This window comes from Balaenoptera musculus, chromosome 1, assembly GCF_009873245.2.
Source record: "Balaenoptera musculus isolate JJ_BM4_2016_0621 chromosome 1, mBalMus1.pri.v3, whole genome shotgun sequence".
Classification (NCBI taxonomy): Eukaryota; Metazoa; Chordata; class Mammalia; order Artiodactyla; family Balaenopteridae; genus Balaenoptera; species Balaenoptera musculus.
The window spans coordinates 37,314,560-37,331,020 of record NC_045785.1 but is presented as its reverse complement, the minus strand read 5'-3'; the positions used below and the strand labels follow the sequence as shown (position 1 = coordinate 37,331,020).

The 16,461-nt window shown below is 38.0% G+C and overlaps 1 protein-coding gene and 1 pseudogene across 1 annotated transcript in view; one reads left to right on the top strand and one right to left on the bottom strand.

The window, feature by feature from the left end:
• The window catches only part of ZSWIM5 (zinc finger SWIM-type containing 5), a 255,235-nt gene that overhangs the window by 18,221 nt on the left and 220,553 nt on the right, over positions 1–16,461 (top strand). The gene's annotated exons all lie outside the window — the stretch shown is intronic.
• Positions 13,409–16,461, bottom strand: part of LOC118899781 — a 35,088-nt pseudogene continuing 32,035 nt past the window's right edge.

Here is a 16,461-nt window from a genome sequence, read left to right as displayed (position 1 = left end):
TAATTTTTAAAACTAAATTTATTTATTTTATTAATTTATTTTTGGCTGTGTTGGGTCTTCGTTGCTGTGCACGGGCTTTCTCTAGTTGCGGCCAGGGGGGGCTACTCTTTGTTGCGGTGCGCGGGCTTCTCATTGCGGTGGCTTCTCTTGTTGCGGAACACGGACTCTAGGCGTGTGGGCTTCAGTAGTTGTGGCGCATGGGCTCAGTAGTTGTGGCACACGGGCTTAGTTGCTCCGTGGTATGTGGGATCTTCCCGGACCAGGGCTTGAACCCGTGTTCCCTGCATTAGTAGGCGGATTCTTAACCACTGCACCACCAGGGAAGTCCCTATCCTTTGTTCTTTTTAAATGCTAGTTCTTAACATAGTGTGTCCAAAATGATTCTCCACATTTTAATAGGTAGTACGTTTTTGAAAAAGCACTGGAAAAGTCTGAAAGGATTTACGTCAAACTGATAAATAATCTCTGTGAAGAGAAAGGGGAATAGGGGTGACCAAGAGGAAATTTAATCTGTATTGTTTTAATTATTTTATAGTGAGAACCTATTTACATATTCCTTATATAATAATGTAATTAAAATAAGTTAAAGACAATATGATTTATTCAGCTGCATTTTGGTCAGCATCTTTGTCTTTTAAGTTAACATGTGTTGGACAGATGTCATTTTACCTTTATAAACGTGATTTAGGTAAGGGGTTCTTAACCTGGCACCTGTAAATGGCTTTCAGGGATCCAGGAACTCCTGAAATTATTTTCAGATTTTACAAATGCATATGGACATTTTTCAGAGAAGACAGTATATAACTTTCATTTGATACTCAAAGGGATCCATAACTCAAATAAGTTCAGGAACCACTAATTTATGCAGAAGAATCTGCTTAATTTGATAAAAATCCTGCAATAAGTTCCTCTATTGCCTTTGAGCCTTGATGTGTATAATATGGGTGGATGTGATTCATTAACCATTTTTATTCTACCCATTTCAGGTTATGAATAGGATAGTTACTTTATTTTCTTAAAGGTTAACACAGATCTACTATTTGCTATTTCTACTGAATACTTCAATTTTGTCATCTTTTATATATTTATTCTGTTTTGCTACTTATCTAAATGCTGCTAAGTTCCTTTTTTGTTTGTTTTAACAGAATGATGCCTTGACATTATTGTGCCATAGACAGCTAAGTTTTAATGATTTGCACTAGCTGAAATAATATCCTATGAGGTTACTGAATAGAGTAGATCATAGCTACCTCTTTATCGAATTTTCCTATGGAATCAGATTTTTTAGGTTATGTTCCCTGGGAAATAGACTCTGAGATGGAGATTTGCCTGCAGAAAGTTTATTAAGAACAATACTTGTAATGGAGCGAGGGAAGCAAGATTAGGAGGGCAGAGAGATTCAACTGATGCAGTTGCAACAGAGACTTTAGTCAGTCCTTTTGGGAACTCTGGAGCTTGGATGACACTTCAGAGCTGTCTGGAATTAGATGTGGGCTGACCTGAGGGCGTAACCTTGGGTGGGGTAGTTTCTTTCTGTGGAAGAGATGGAACTACACAGTTCTCCTTCCCAGTTGCAGAAAGTGCTTTAAGCAGATGGCTTTCAACTGTCAGCTGGTTCAGGGTCGGCCTCAGCTACAGAGAGCTGCTTCACCTGAGATCACAGTCTTCTAGGGGCAGCTTGCAAACGGCTGAGCAAGGTGGGGGTATAAAGGTCTAGCTATTTTTGACAGGCAGTACTTGCTCCAGGGAACTGTACCTGGTTGTCAGGCCTGCATTACAGTTTGACTTCTTCCTCTTCTCAGCCTGCTTCTGTTGCCTTTCCTTCACAGGTATTGATTTCTAATAAGCATCTTGCATCCCAAATTCCCTCTCAGTGTGTGCTTTTAGAGAACGCAACTCATGATACTTTGGTTGAGGGCAGTTTGTGGAGGAGGACTTGGCCGTGAGCTGCTAGCAGCCAACTCTCTTGACAGAGGAATGAATGCCTTGGTCTTTTTTTTTTTTTTTTTTTAATTTATTTATTCATTTATTTCATTTTTGGTTGCATTGGGTCTTTGCTGCTGCACGCGGGCTTTCTCTAGTTGCAGTGAGTGGGGGCTACTCTTTGTTGTGGGGCGCAGGCTTCTCATTGCGGTGGCTTCTCTTGTTGCGGAGCACGGGCTCTAGGCGCGCGGGCTTCAGTAGTTGCAGCACACGGGCTCAGTAGTTGTGGCTCGCGGGCTCTAGAGAGCAGTCTCAGTAGTTGTGGCGCACGGGCTTAGTTGCTCCGCGGCATGTGGGATCTTCCCGGGCCAGGACTCGAACCCGTGTCCCCTGCATTGGCAGGCGGATTCTTAACCACTGCGCCACCAGGGAAGCCCGAATGCCTTGGTCTTGAAGGGAGTATCTGGTCACTGTATTCCTTGTGCCTCTTGGATTCATTTCATATAGTAATTTCACCCCATGTGGGAACAAATTCTGTAACATTCTGTTTGGTCTCTTATAAAATGTGGGGAATTTACAAGAGTGAGATTAGCAGATGAATTACAACCTCTTCCACTACAGCTAGTCTCCAGATAACAACTGATATTCACTGTCTCCCTCCACTAATTTCCAGTCTAGATTCTTGGCTAGAATCTTTTCCTGTTTAGGTGGCTTACCAGATGGGGTGACTGTCATGACTGAGGAGTCTGAGCCTAGTTACCATGCCCTTTTTAGGTCTTGGCCACTATACTTGTTCATTTACTGTCAACATTGGGCAAGGGGGAGTATCAAGAGATGCTCCAGTGATAACCTTGATGCTAAATGTCATCTACTTCCTGATGTTACTTTTCTTTGTGTTGGTAAATCTGCTTAATTTCATAAACACCGTATGTTGCTAACGTAGCACATTATATTTATGCGACATTAAAATCAGATCTATTATTTGGGTTTTAAAGATCAAATATAACCTTGTTGAATCTGCTTTATTAATGTTTCTTTGATACATGATGGGAATGCTAATTGCAGAGGTTTGTAGATTGTCACCTCTTGTGTTGTCCCTTGCAAATATTATTAATATATCATCAGGATAATTAGCAACAAAAGAAGTTCCTTATCCAAAATCTTATGTTTTTATTTGTAGTATTTTAGTATAGTTTTATTTAGAACTTTAGTTAGTAGTGAGTGGTTTTTTAGCACTTTCTCCCCATTACCTACTCACTTAGAGATCAGAACTGAAAAACTGAGAAGGAGTTGGATTTTAACTTACTGCAGTTATGTAGCCATGTGATAATTATGTCATTTAGCAAACCATCAAGACAAGTTAGCATTGCTGGGAGGTTTTAGTAAGGAACCTTCCTTCTGCTCTGAAGCCAAGGCTGCCTGATGAGGCCTTGAAGGTGAGAGTGTTGGCAGTGTCCCTGAAGAGACTTAGTATTTTGGAACTGGGGGGCTCTCTTAGCAGACTTCCTTCCTTCCTTCCTTCCTTCCTTCCTTCCTTCCTTCCTTCCTTCCTTCCTTCCTTCCTTCCTTCCTCCTTCCTTCCTTCCTTCCTCCTTCCTTCCTTCCTTCCTTCCTTCCTCCTTCCTTCCTTCCTTCCTTCCTTCCTCCCTTCCTTTTTTTCTTAACACTTTTGGTAAGATATAATTCACATACCATACAACTCATCCATATACCCAGGTGTATATTCACAGATATGGGTAGCCATCACCACAGTCAATTTTAGAACATTTTTATCATCTTAAAAGAAACCCTCGGGGACTTCCCTGATGGTCCAGTGGTAAAGAATCTGCCTTACAATGCAGGGGAAGTGGGTTTGATCCCTGGTCAGGGAACTAAGATCCCACATGCTGCGGGGCAAGTAAGCCTGCAAGCCACAACTGCTGAGGTTGCGCGCCTCAACTAGAGCGCCTGCGTGCTGCAAACTACAGAGCCCATGTGCTCTGGAACCTGTGCGCTGCAGCTACAGAGCCCATGCACCCTGGAGCCTGCACGCCACAACTAGAGAAGAAAACCTGCATGTCACAGCTAGAGAGAAGCCTGCGCGCCACAACAAAGAGCCCGCCCACCACAAGGAAAGATCCCGCATGCCTCAACGAAGATCCCCCATGCCGCAACTAAGACCCGACGCAGCCAAAAATAAATAAATAAATAAATAAATAATAAATCTTAAAAAAAAAAAAAAGAAACTCTATACCCTTTAATAGCACTACCCAATCCTATCATCCCCTCTTAACCCTAAGCAACCACTAATTTCTGTCTCTATGCCTATTCTAGACATTTCAAATAAATGGAATCATATAACATATAGTCTTTTGTGACTGGCTTCTTTCACTTAGCATAATTTTTCAAGGTTCATCTGTGTTGTTGCACACATCAGTACTCCATTCCTTGTTATGGCTGAATAATATTCCATTGTATGTATATACTACATTTTGTTTATCCATTCCTTAGTTGTTGGACTTCTGTGTAGTTTCCCTTTTCGTTAAGAATAATGCTGCGATGAACATTCATGTACAAACTTTTGTGTGGACATATGTTTTCATTTCTTTTGGGAATAGAATTGTTGTGTCATATGATAACTCTATGTTTAACCTTTTGAGGAACTGCCAAACTATTTTCCAAAGTGGCTACACCATTTTATAATCCCCCCAGCAATGTATAAGGATTTCAATTTCTCTGCATGCTTGCCAACAATTGTTATTATCTATCTTTTTTATTATTGCCATCCTAGTGGGAGTGAAGAAGTATTTCATTATGGTTGATTTTGATTTGCAATTCTCTGATGACTAATGATATTGAGCATCTTTTCATGTGCTTATTGGTCATTTGTGTATCTTCTTTGGAGAAATGACTATTCATATCCTTTGCCCATTTTTAAGTTGGGTTGTCTTTTTATTGCTGAGTTGTAAGTGTTCTTTATTTATTCTAGATAGTAGTCTCTTATCACATTTATGATTTGCAAACATATTCTTACACTTTGTGGACTGTCTTTTCACTTTATCGGTCATAACCTTTGAAGCACAAAAGTTTTTAGTTTTGATGAAGTACAGTTTATTTTTTTCTTTGTTGCTTGTTTTCTTGATAACATTTCTAAGAAAACATTGCCTAGCACAAGAACATGAAGATTTACTCCTATGTTTTCTTCTATGAGTTTTATAGTTTTAGCTCTTGTACTTCTATGTTCCATTTTGAGTTGATTTTTGTATATGGTATCAGAAATGTCTTCAACTTCATTCTTTTGCATGTCATTATCCAGTTGTCCCAGCATAATTTGTTTAAATGACTATTCTTTCCCCAATGAATGGTCTTGGCACTCTTGTTGAAAGTTAATTGAAAATTAATTAAATTTATTTCTGGACTTTCTGTTCTGGTTGATCGATCTATATGTGTGTACTTATGTCAATATCACACTATTTTGATTTGTATTGCTCTGTAGTAAGTTTTGAAGTTGGAAAGTGTGAAATTGGAAAGTGAGTTTTGAACTTTGTTCTTTTATTTCTTTCTTTTCCCAGCTTTATTGAGATCATTGACATATAACATTATACAAGTTTAAGGTATATGATGTGATGATTTGATACACGTATATATTGTGAAGTGTTTACCACGATAAGGTTAGTTAACACATCCTTCACCTCACATAATTACCATTTTGTTGTTTTTATGGTGAGAACGTTAAAGCCCTTTCTCACGGCAACTTTCTTTTTTTTTTAAACATCTTTATTGGAGTATAATTGCTTTACAATGGTGTGTTAGTTTCTGCTTTATAACAAAGTGAATCAGCTATACATATACATATATCCCCATATCCCCTCCCTCTTGCATTTCCCTCTCACCCTCTCTATCCCACCCATCTAGGTGGTCACAGAGCACCAAGCTGATCTCCCTGTGCTATGTGGCTGCTTCCCACTAGCTATCTATTTTACATTTGGTAGTGTATATATGTCCATGCCACTCTCTCACTTCGTCCCAGCTTACCCTTCCCCCTCCCTGTGTCCTCAAGTCCATTCTCTACGTCTGTGTAGAGAATGTCCTGCCCCTAGGTTCCTCATGACCATTTTTTTTTTTTTTAGATTCCATATATATGTGTTAGCATATGGTATTTGTTTTTCTCTTTCTGACTTCACTCTGTATGACAGACTCTAGGTCCATCCACCTCACTACAAATAACTCAATTTTCGTTTCTTTTTATGGCTGAATAATATTCCATTGTACATATGTGCCACATACTCTTTATCCATTCATCTGTTGATGGACACTTAGGTTGCTTCCATGTCCTGGCTATTGTAAATAGAGCTGCAATGAACATTGTGGTATGTGCAACTTTCAAGTATATAGTACAGTATTGTTAACTACAGTCATCATGCTGTACATTAGATTCCTGGAACTTACTCACCTTATAACTGAAAGTTTGACTAACATATCCCCTTTTCCCCCACCACTCAGCCCTTGGCAACCACCATTCTATTCTCTGTTTCTATGAGTTTGATGTTTTTAGATTCCACATATAAATGAGATCATACAGTATTTGTCTTTTTCTGTCTGACTTATTTCACTTAGCATAATGCCCTCAAGGTCCATCCATGTTGTCACAAATGGCAGGATTTCCTTCTTTTTTATGACTGAATAATACACACACACAGACACACACACACACACAGACACACACACACACACACCCACCCCACATTTTCTTTATCTGTTCATCCCTTGATGGACACTTAGGTTGTTTCCATGTCTTGGCTATTATAAATAATGCTACAGTAAACATGGGAGTGCTGATATCTCTTCGAGATAGTGATTTCACTCCTTTAAATATGTACCCAGAAGTGGGATTGCTGGATCATATGGTAGTTCAGATTTTAATTTTTTGAGGAACTTTCATATTGTTTTCCCATAGTGGCTATACCAGTTTACATTCCTGCCAACAATGCACCATGGTTCCCTTTTCTCCACATCCTGGACAGCATTTGTTATCCCTTTTTTTGATAATAGCCATTCTAACAGGTGGGAGGTGATATCTCATTGTGGTTTTGATTTGCATTTCCCTGATGACATTGAACACCTTTTCATGTACTTGTTGGCCATTTGTATGTCTTCTTTAGAAAAATGTTTATTCGAGTCCTCCACCCATTTTTTAATCAGATTGTTTGTATTTTTGCTATTGAGTTGTATTAGTTCCTTACACATTTTGGATATTAACCCCTTATCCAATATATGGTTTGCAAATATTTTCTCCCATTCCATAGTTTGCCTTTTCATTTTGTTGATTATTTCTTTAGCTGTACAGAAGGTTTTTAATTTGGTATAGTTCCACTTGTTTATTTTTGCTTTTGTTGCTTGTGCTTTTGGTGTCATATCCAAAAAATCATTGCCAAGACTCAGGTCAGGGAGCCTTTCCCCTATTTTCTTCTAGGAGTTTTACAGTTTTAGATTTTAAGTTTAATTCTTTTTTTTTTTAATTAAAAAAAAATTTTATTTATTTATTTTTGGCTACGATGGGTCTTCATTGCTGTGCGTGGGCTTTCTCTAGTTGTGGCAAGCAGGGGCTACTCTTCGTTGTGGTGTGCTGGCTTCTCACTGCGGTGGCTCCTCTTGTTGCAGAGCACAGGCTCTAGGCACGCAGGCTTCAGTAGTTGTGGCATGTGGGCTCAGTAGTTGGGGCACCCAGGCTCTAGAGCACAGGCTCAGTAGTTGTGGCGCACAGGTTTAGTTGCTCTGCGGCATGTGGGATCTTCCCGGACCAGGGCTCAAACCCGTGTCCCCTGCATTGGCAGGCAAATTCTTAAGTTTAATTCTTTTTGAGTTAATTTTTGTGAGTGGTATAAGATAGGGGTTCAATTTTTCTTGTGCATGTGGATATCCAGTTTTCCCAACACCATTTATTGAAGAAACTATCAGTAAATATAAACTATTTTTCCCATTGAGTTTTCTTGGCTCCCTTTTCAAATATCAATATTAGTTGACCATATATGCATGGGTTTTTGATTTTCTGGGCTTTTGATTTCCATTGGTCTGTAGGTCTGTTTTTATGCCAGTAACATATTGTTTTGATTACTGTTGTTCTTCTTTTTCAAGATTGTTTTGGCTATTCTGGTTCCCTTGAGTTTCTGTACGAATTTTAGGATCAGCTTGTCAATTTTTGCAAAAAAGCCAGCTGGGATTTTGATAGGGATTGCATTGAATTTGTAGGTTTATTTGTACAAATTAGTATTGCCATTTGTATTAGTTTTCTATTGCTGCTGTAACAAGCACCACGAACTTGGTGGCTTAAAACAACACATATTTAATATCTTACAGTTCTGGTAGTCAGAAATCTGAAATGGGTCTTTCTGGGCAAAACTCAAGTTGTTGGCAGAGCTTTGTTCCATCTGGAGGTTCTAGGGGAAAATCTCTTTCCATGCCTTTTTCCAGCTTCTAGAAGCCACATCTACATTTTGTGTCTCATGGCTCCTTCCTCCATTTTCATAGCCTATCACTCCAACCTCTGCTTCCATTGTCACATTTTCTCTCTCTGACCTTAAGCCCCTTGCCTCCCTCTTTTTTAAAAAATTAATTAATTAATTTATTTATTTTTGGTTGCGTTGGGTCTTTGTTGCTGCACGTGGGCTTTGTCTAGTTGCGGTGAGTGGGGCTACTCTTCATTGCAGTGTGCATGCTTTTCATTGTGGTGGCTTCTCTTGTTGCAGAGCACGGTCTCCAGGGCCCGCGGGCTTCAGTAGTTGCAGCCAGTGGGCACAGTAGTTGTGGCTCACGGGCTCTAGGGCGTGCGGGCTTCAGTAGTTATGGCACATGGGCTTAGTTGCAGCTTACGGGCTCTAGAGTGCAGGCTCAGTAGTTGTGGCACACGGGCTTAGTTGCTTCGTGGCATGTGGGATCTTGCTGGACCAGGGCTCAAACCTGTGTCCCCTACATTGACAGGAGGATTCTCAACCACTGCGCCACCAGGTCCCCTTGCCTCCCTCTTATAAAGGACCCTGTGATTACATTGGGCTTATTCAGATAATCCAGGGAATCTCTATATCACAAGAACCTTGATTTAATTACATCTGCAAAGTCTCTTTTGCCAAGTTCAGAGAATCAGGACGTGGACTTTTTTTGGGGGGGGGCATTATTTTGTCTACCATACCATTTTAACAATGTCTTGAGGTATTATCTTATTTATTACATCCTCTTTAATTTCTTTCAACAATATTTTGTAGTTTTCTAAGTGCAAATTCTCTACTTGCTTGGTTGACTACTCCTAAGTATTTTATTCATTTATATACTATCATAAATGGAATTGTTTTCTGAATTTCATTTCCAGACAGTTCATTTCTGCTGTATTTAAATACAATTGATTTTCGTATATTGATCTTGTACCTCTAACTTTGTTGAACTCATTTATTAGTTCTGTCAATAGAGATAATTTTTCTTCTTCCTTTCCAATCTGGAACCTGTGGTCCTTATTTTTGCAGGTCACAAAACTCAGTCTTGTTTGTGCCATAGAATGTATTGGACTAAGGGAGATTTCCTGCTTTACATTGAACTTGGAAAGCCTTTTTAATGTGCTATTAAATTATGTTATTAGAGAATGCAATCCTAGGGAAGCAAGAGTGAAAGTAAAGGGAGTGAGACAGGATATAAGGGAGAAGTAATATAAAGGTGTGTATAGAGCTGGTTACCATTTGCTATCAAGTGGCAACTGATTGCTCAATCTCCCTGAATTGCCTTATAGAAAGGGCATGGAGAATATCCTCTGGCTCCCATTTCTCATTTAACAAGTTCAGAACTGGGAAATGTTTTGCTATTAAAGGTATATTTTGCATATCCTTCTCTAATTTTAACCATTATTGATTTTACAGTTTGGGTTGTAGGGATTGTAGGATTATAGGAATTTCGCTATTGCTGTTGCTGTTCTGCATAGCCTCCAAACTTAAATACCTTAAATTCCCTGGGTATGTGATGTGGTTTCTTTCAATTACAAGATGAGAAAAAGGGATTGGCCATAGTTCATAGCCTTGTTATAATCTGTGACAACTCTTAATGGCTGGAAGCTTAAAATAAAGTAAGAACAAAGATTAAGTACATTTAAGAAAAACGATCTTTCCTTTTCGGTATCATATTCTTTTTTCTTTCCTATTATTTTTCTGTAATATTTATTTTCTATTTTCAAGATAGGTTTTGGGAGCATAAGGAGTTGTAGTATAGCAAAATAGCTTATTGTAAGATATAATAAAATACTTGCTCTTCCTCTTTACTCTTCTCTCTAGTCTCTGAACCCTTAACCTTTTCTCTCTTCTGCCTTACTTTCCTGAAAAATTCAGTCCAAACCTTCGTGAAGCAAGAGAGAAAAGGAAGTTAGACAGGGAAAGAGGGAACGTAGCAGCACCAAGTGGCAGCAGCCTAAAAGGGAGTGTTAGAGCCCAGCAACTTAGATGGCCCATAGATTATTTGGGAATCTAAAAACGTCAGACTCATAGAACCAGAGAGTAGAATGGTGGTTGCCAGGGGCTAGGGAGTGAGAGAGCAGGGAGATGTTGGTCAAGGGGTACAAACTTTCAGTTGTAAGATGAATAAGTTTTAAGGATCTAATATATAGCATAATGATTATAGTTAATAATACTGTATTGTATACTGGAATTTGCTAAGAGAGTAGATCTTAAGTAGATCTTCTTACCATACATACACATACACACACAGGCACAAATGGTACTATGTGAAGTGATGGATATGTTAATTAACTTGATTGTGGTAAGCATTTCACAATGTATATGTATATTAAATCATCACATTGTATAACTTAAAAAATCATGTTGTACAACCTAAATATATACAATTTTTATTTGTCAATCATACTTCAATGAAGTTGGAAAAAAATTAGGAAATATTCCCCCCTCCAAAAAATTATTTGAATTGTACTTGCACCTATTTTGCAAGTTTGAGATTGTTTCAAAATAAAAGGAATAAATACGATATTAATCTCATATGAACTTTATTTAATAATGAGTGCTTCCATATTACCTATTTACTTTGAGCTGTTTAAGAGAATATTTTTTGTTTCTTAGCTTAACATTTCAAATCTCCAAAGTTATTTGAATGAGTCATTTTTAATATTTTAGTTTTTTTTTTGAAGACCACAGAAAAAAGCAATTGCCTTTATTTCTATGTTTGGGAAATAAATCTACCTGTAGAAAAATAGGAAAAAAACAAAAACAAACAAACAGAACAACAGAAGGTGACAGTAGGAAATGTACCAGAAAAAGAAAGAGATTATCACATTAAATGTAAATGAGGTAAATTTTTGAAATGAAAAATTGTACTTTTCAATTTCCTGGGCATTAGGGATGTTGAATTGTAGTTAGATGCATAAACCCTAAGGGGCTAATATGCATAAAAGTCATAGGCAAGGTATAGCTGCCTCCAAGAGCAAAGTATATAATGCTTGACCCTTAGTAACTTCTCAGTTCTTTCTCTCTCATTTGTCAAACCACAGGACAATTAAATATACACTGATAATATAGGCAAATAGTAAACTGGGTAGAGGTGTTTGATATTTAAAATAATCCAAATATTACTAATATTACCAAGCCACCTGCCACTAAAAAAAAAAATTAATTCTAACCAACAATGGAACAAAACTGTCCACATTTTCACACAATTCCACCCTTCAAAAATATAAAGAAAAGTACATGGTTTTAGCTATTTAATATAAATAAGAAAAATCTTGTTTCCTTTGGCATCTTTAGAAAGTAACTAAACTACAACAAAAGGAGGTGATTGTATAAAGAAATTTATACTTAAGCAAACATATAGGGGAAAAAACCAGCAACTTGTGTTTAGTATGCAATAAGATCAACTACAAGAGTTTACTATTCATTAGGAAAGCCTTACAAGTTTTTGGAAGAACCGCCACGTCTTAACATTACAATATATTTAATAATGGTTCTTTTATTGCTTCTAAGATTATTGAGAAGTCAAATGAAATTATGCTGAATTTATGGTTCAAAACTATTTTCCAAACACTTCACCATTATCATTTAGGATAAGTAACGCTTGAAGAAGGCAAACCTTTTATAATATGACTTTCAATATACAGCCTTACTTTAATTCATTCTGATTCCATTACATTTTTGTTATTTTTGCATTGGCCCTGAATATTTAATAAGAAGTGTGTTTCTATGTGTAGAACAGCCTACACAAATCCATTTCACCCTTCATAAAATGGTCACATTAGTGTTTGAGCTTGCAAAACTAATAATTTTCAAACTTTTGAACTTAGAAGGAAATGTTTAGAAAGTCTGACTATGTACAAGAGAAGGTAAACTTTTCAATTCTCTTATTATCAGAAACATCATAATGAAAGGTAGATTTATAGCACACTTCTATTTCTATGTGCATTTGAAGTATGTAGAGTAAAATACCAACACAGCTTTCATGTGTCAATAGGGGGAAATGCAAGCAAGAGTGACTTTTAAAGGATCCAATAAAGCAATCTCTTATAAAGCCAAACTTAGGCTTAAAAAACTTCAAACAGTTGATTTCATCCTTGCAAGTTGTCAAAGAAAAATTTCATCAGTTTAAAAATAGAAAGATGTTAAATTCACTGGAAAATTAAGCTGGGTTCTTTCATTAAATCTGGGAATACTGCAACATCAAGTATTTACTGTTTTTGCAAGAGAAACAAAATTGGCAGCTCCAGTTTTACATTATTACTTACTTATATACGAAAGTTTTAAGAGTGAAGAATTGTGACAAAACATTCCAATGGATGACCTAAAAATGGAGCAAGGGATACTGTCCCTCAGCACATTTCCCCACCAAATATAGAGAAATTTACTATTAGAATATTAGCTGTGTGTGGTAAGAGGGGAAAAACAGATATGGTGTCCCAATATGTTGACAAGGACAAAAAGGCTCTGAATAGGTCACCATCTTCAATTCTGAATAATCTCATATTTAAGAATTCTCAAATGCTTAAAATGGTGGTCTTTTTAGCTACCCATCCTAAGAAGTCAGGTACAAGCATGCAAGTAAATTCACAGCCACAGAGGATCCATGTTAAAAACAGTTAAGGTAGCTGTGATGCAACACCAATAATTTGAATGGCCCTGACACACTCAAAATATTATCTTAATTATTCAACGAAATCCTGAAGCAAACTCTTGCTAGTCTTGGTACACTGCTAAACACTAAAGTAGCATGTTTTTCCCATGGTTTTAGCTTAGCTCAAAGAATTTTTACAATATTAAGTAAGAAAGAAATTAAAGTATTTCCCCTTTTTAAATTTACAGACGTTTAATTAGCTTTATTTACAGAGCAGGGATTTTTTTCAGTCTCCAGTGGTGCCTAGATAACATCATTAGGCAAGAATGCCAGCTTAAAAGAAATCTACGCAGAATCCTAAAAATAACACATGTTGATGCTCCTCAAGAAGGGGCAAGCTTGACTATATCAGTAGCTCTATGTCTCAGTTACTCAGAAGCAATTCTGTTGCAGTCTCTACATCTCATGATTCTGAAGACAAGGCCACTATTACCGCATTCCTATCAAAGCCCATAGCACATAGGTTTTCTATTTTTTTGGTGTATTCTGGACTAGAAACTGGTGCTCCAGCATGCACATGTGCCCAAAGTCGAGGTGTCTATTTGAACATTTTGGAATTTTGTTTGTACTGATTTGCTGCTACTGCATCTTGTGGATCATCTGGTTCTGCAGCTGCCAGTACTGCTTGCAATGACAATAATACCGTGCCGAGAGTCATTGCTGCTGCCCATTGATCTTTCAGGGTATCCAAACAAGTAGCCCCTGTGATGGAACTAATATTAGGATGCCATATTTTAGTGATAAAACGGATCTTAGGGGGATTAAATGGATATGTTTCTGGTATTTTAATCTCTAGTTGATATCTTCCTCCTTCATATGGTGTGTCTGGAGGTCCTGCTATTTCTCCTCTTAATTCTGTAAAATTCTCATCTACAAGATCTACTTTAATTTGATTTTTGCTCGTAAAGATCCTGATTTGATTAAAAGGATGTTAATATCGACAGCTATCTGTGGTTGATGAGAGACTGTTGCCTAATTTGTCATCTTTGTACAATTCTTCTCAATCCTTGTAGAAGAGCAAGGGGATAGGATTAGGACTGCCTCTGTTCACGACAAATATTAATAGACTGTAAGCTCTTATCCCCATAATCATACCCTTGATTTTGTCGTCACCTAAACCTGCACCTTCTCCAAACTCCACTTCAAGTTTCTCAGATTCCCAACCTCCATGGATTAAATAAATTCACTTTGGTACTGCAAACCCAGTTATTAGCTGGCTTCATCAAAACGAATATTTTAGTTTTATTTCATGTTCATTTTAAAGGTTATCAATAGTACAAACATGTATAACTCATCATTTATTTTTTAAAAATTATTTATTTATTTATTTGGTTGTGCTGGGTCTTAGTTGCGGCTCACCGGCTCCCTTGGTGGCAGCATGTGGGTTCCTTAGTTGCGGCAGGTGGGCTCCTTAGTTGCGGCTCACAGGTTCCTTAGTTGTGGCATGCATGTAGGATCTAGTTCCCTGACCAGGGATCGAACCCAGACCCCCTCCATTGGGAGCACGGAGTCCTAACCACTGTGCCACCAGGGAAGTCCCTCATCATTTATTTTAAAGGATACTTGGTTATTATTCAAATGACAAGCTAAAGTTTTGAGTTTTAAAAAAATTATATCTTTCTTGGTTGTATAAATTACAGTCTTATGATTTTTAAAGCTTTGTAAATATTGTTATTTAGTATACCAATAATATATCACTTATTCTGCATAACAGTGGCAACAATAATATTAATAGCTAATACATATATAGTGAACATTTACTATGCTAGCACTGTGCTAAGTGTTTAACATGTTTTAACTTATTTCATTCTTACTATAGTCTTTTTGAGGTGTGTATTTTATTATTCCGATTTTATGGATGAGGACATGATTCCCACATAAGAATTTGTCCAAGGTCACATAACTAGTTAAGTGGCAGAGCTGAGGTTAGAACCAAGGCAGTCTGGTACCTGTGTCCAAAATCTTAATCATTATGCTATATTCAATTATGCATAGTGAAAAATAAAATGAATCACTTAAGTCCAAAATAGTGATTGAGAAGGGCAAAACAAATCAATTAAGTGAAAACATTATATACTGAAATTATTTTTCCTTTCCTGTCCATAAATAAGAAAATTCAGACATAGATTTTATATATAGACTATGACAAATCATTATTGCTTTTAATAACACCCATTCTTGCCTTATACATTATATCACATCTTTAATGCATAGACTTAAAAAAAACTAGCTGATGCTGTACTAGAACAATAAATCTATTGTTGAGCCTAGTATATTAAATTAATATATCATGGACCTATTATGTATTCCTTTTTTTTTTTAATTTATTTTTTCCACGTTGGGTCTAAGTTGCTGCGCGAGGGCCTTCTCTAGTTGCGGCGAGCAGGGGCTACCCTTTGCTGCGGTGCATGTGCTTCTCACTGCAGCGGCCTCTCCCATTGCGGATCATAGGCTTCAGGCACGCAGGCCTCAGTAGTTGCGGCACGCAGGCCCAGCAACTGTGGCTCGCGCGCTCTAGAGCACAGGCTGAGTAGTTGTGGTGCATGGGCTTCATTGCTCCACGTCATGTGGGATCTTCCCGGACCAGGGCTTGAACCCGTGTCCCCTGCATTGGCAGGCGGATTCTTAACCACTGCCCCACCAGGGAAGTCCCTCTTTTTTTAAAAAAAAATTTATTTATTTATTTGGCTGCCCCGGGTCTTAGTTGAGGCACATGGGAATTTTGTTGCCGTGTGCAGGATCTTTTTAGTTGCAACATGTGGGATCTAGTTCCTTGACCAGGGATTGAACCCGGGTCCCCTGCATTGGGAGCTCAGAGTCTTAGCCACTGGACCACCAGGGAAGTCCCCCTATTATGTATTCTTACAAGATTAACTTTTTCTCCAGTAGTATAAAATGGTTGAAATTAGTGATAGTTATAATTTAAATGAAGGAAATAATTCACTTTGCAGTACAGATAGAAAAACAGGGCTTCCCTGGTGGCGCAGTGGTTAAGAATGCGCCTGCCAATTCAGGGTGCACGGGTTCGAGCCCTGGTCTGGGAAGATCCCACATGACGTGGAGCAACTAAGCCCGTGCACCACAACTACTGAGCCTGCACTCTATGGCCCTTGAGCGGCATATACTGAGCCCACGTGCTGCAACTACTGAAGCCCACGTGCCTAGAGCCCATGCTTGGCAACAAGAGAAGCCACTGCAATGAGAAGCCCACGCACCACAGCGAAGAGTAGCCCCTGCTCGCTGCAACTAGAGAAAGCCCGTGCGCAGCAATGAAGACCCAATGCAGCCAAAATAAATAAATAAATAAATAAATAAATTTTTTAAAGAAAGAAAGAAAAACAGGTGACTTCATAAATGGGGAATATATTGTTGATTTTCTTCACCTTATTTTTAATTGTCTTTATGATTTACCAGTAG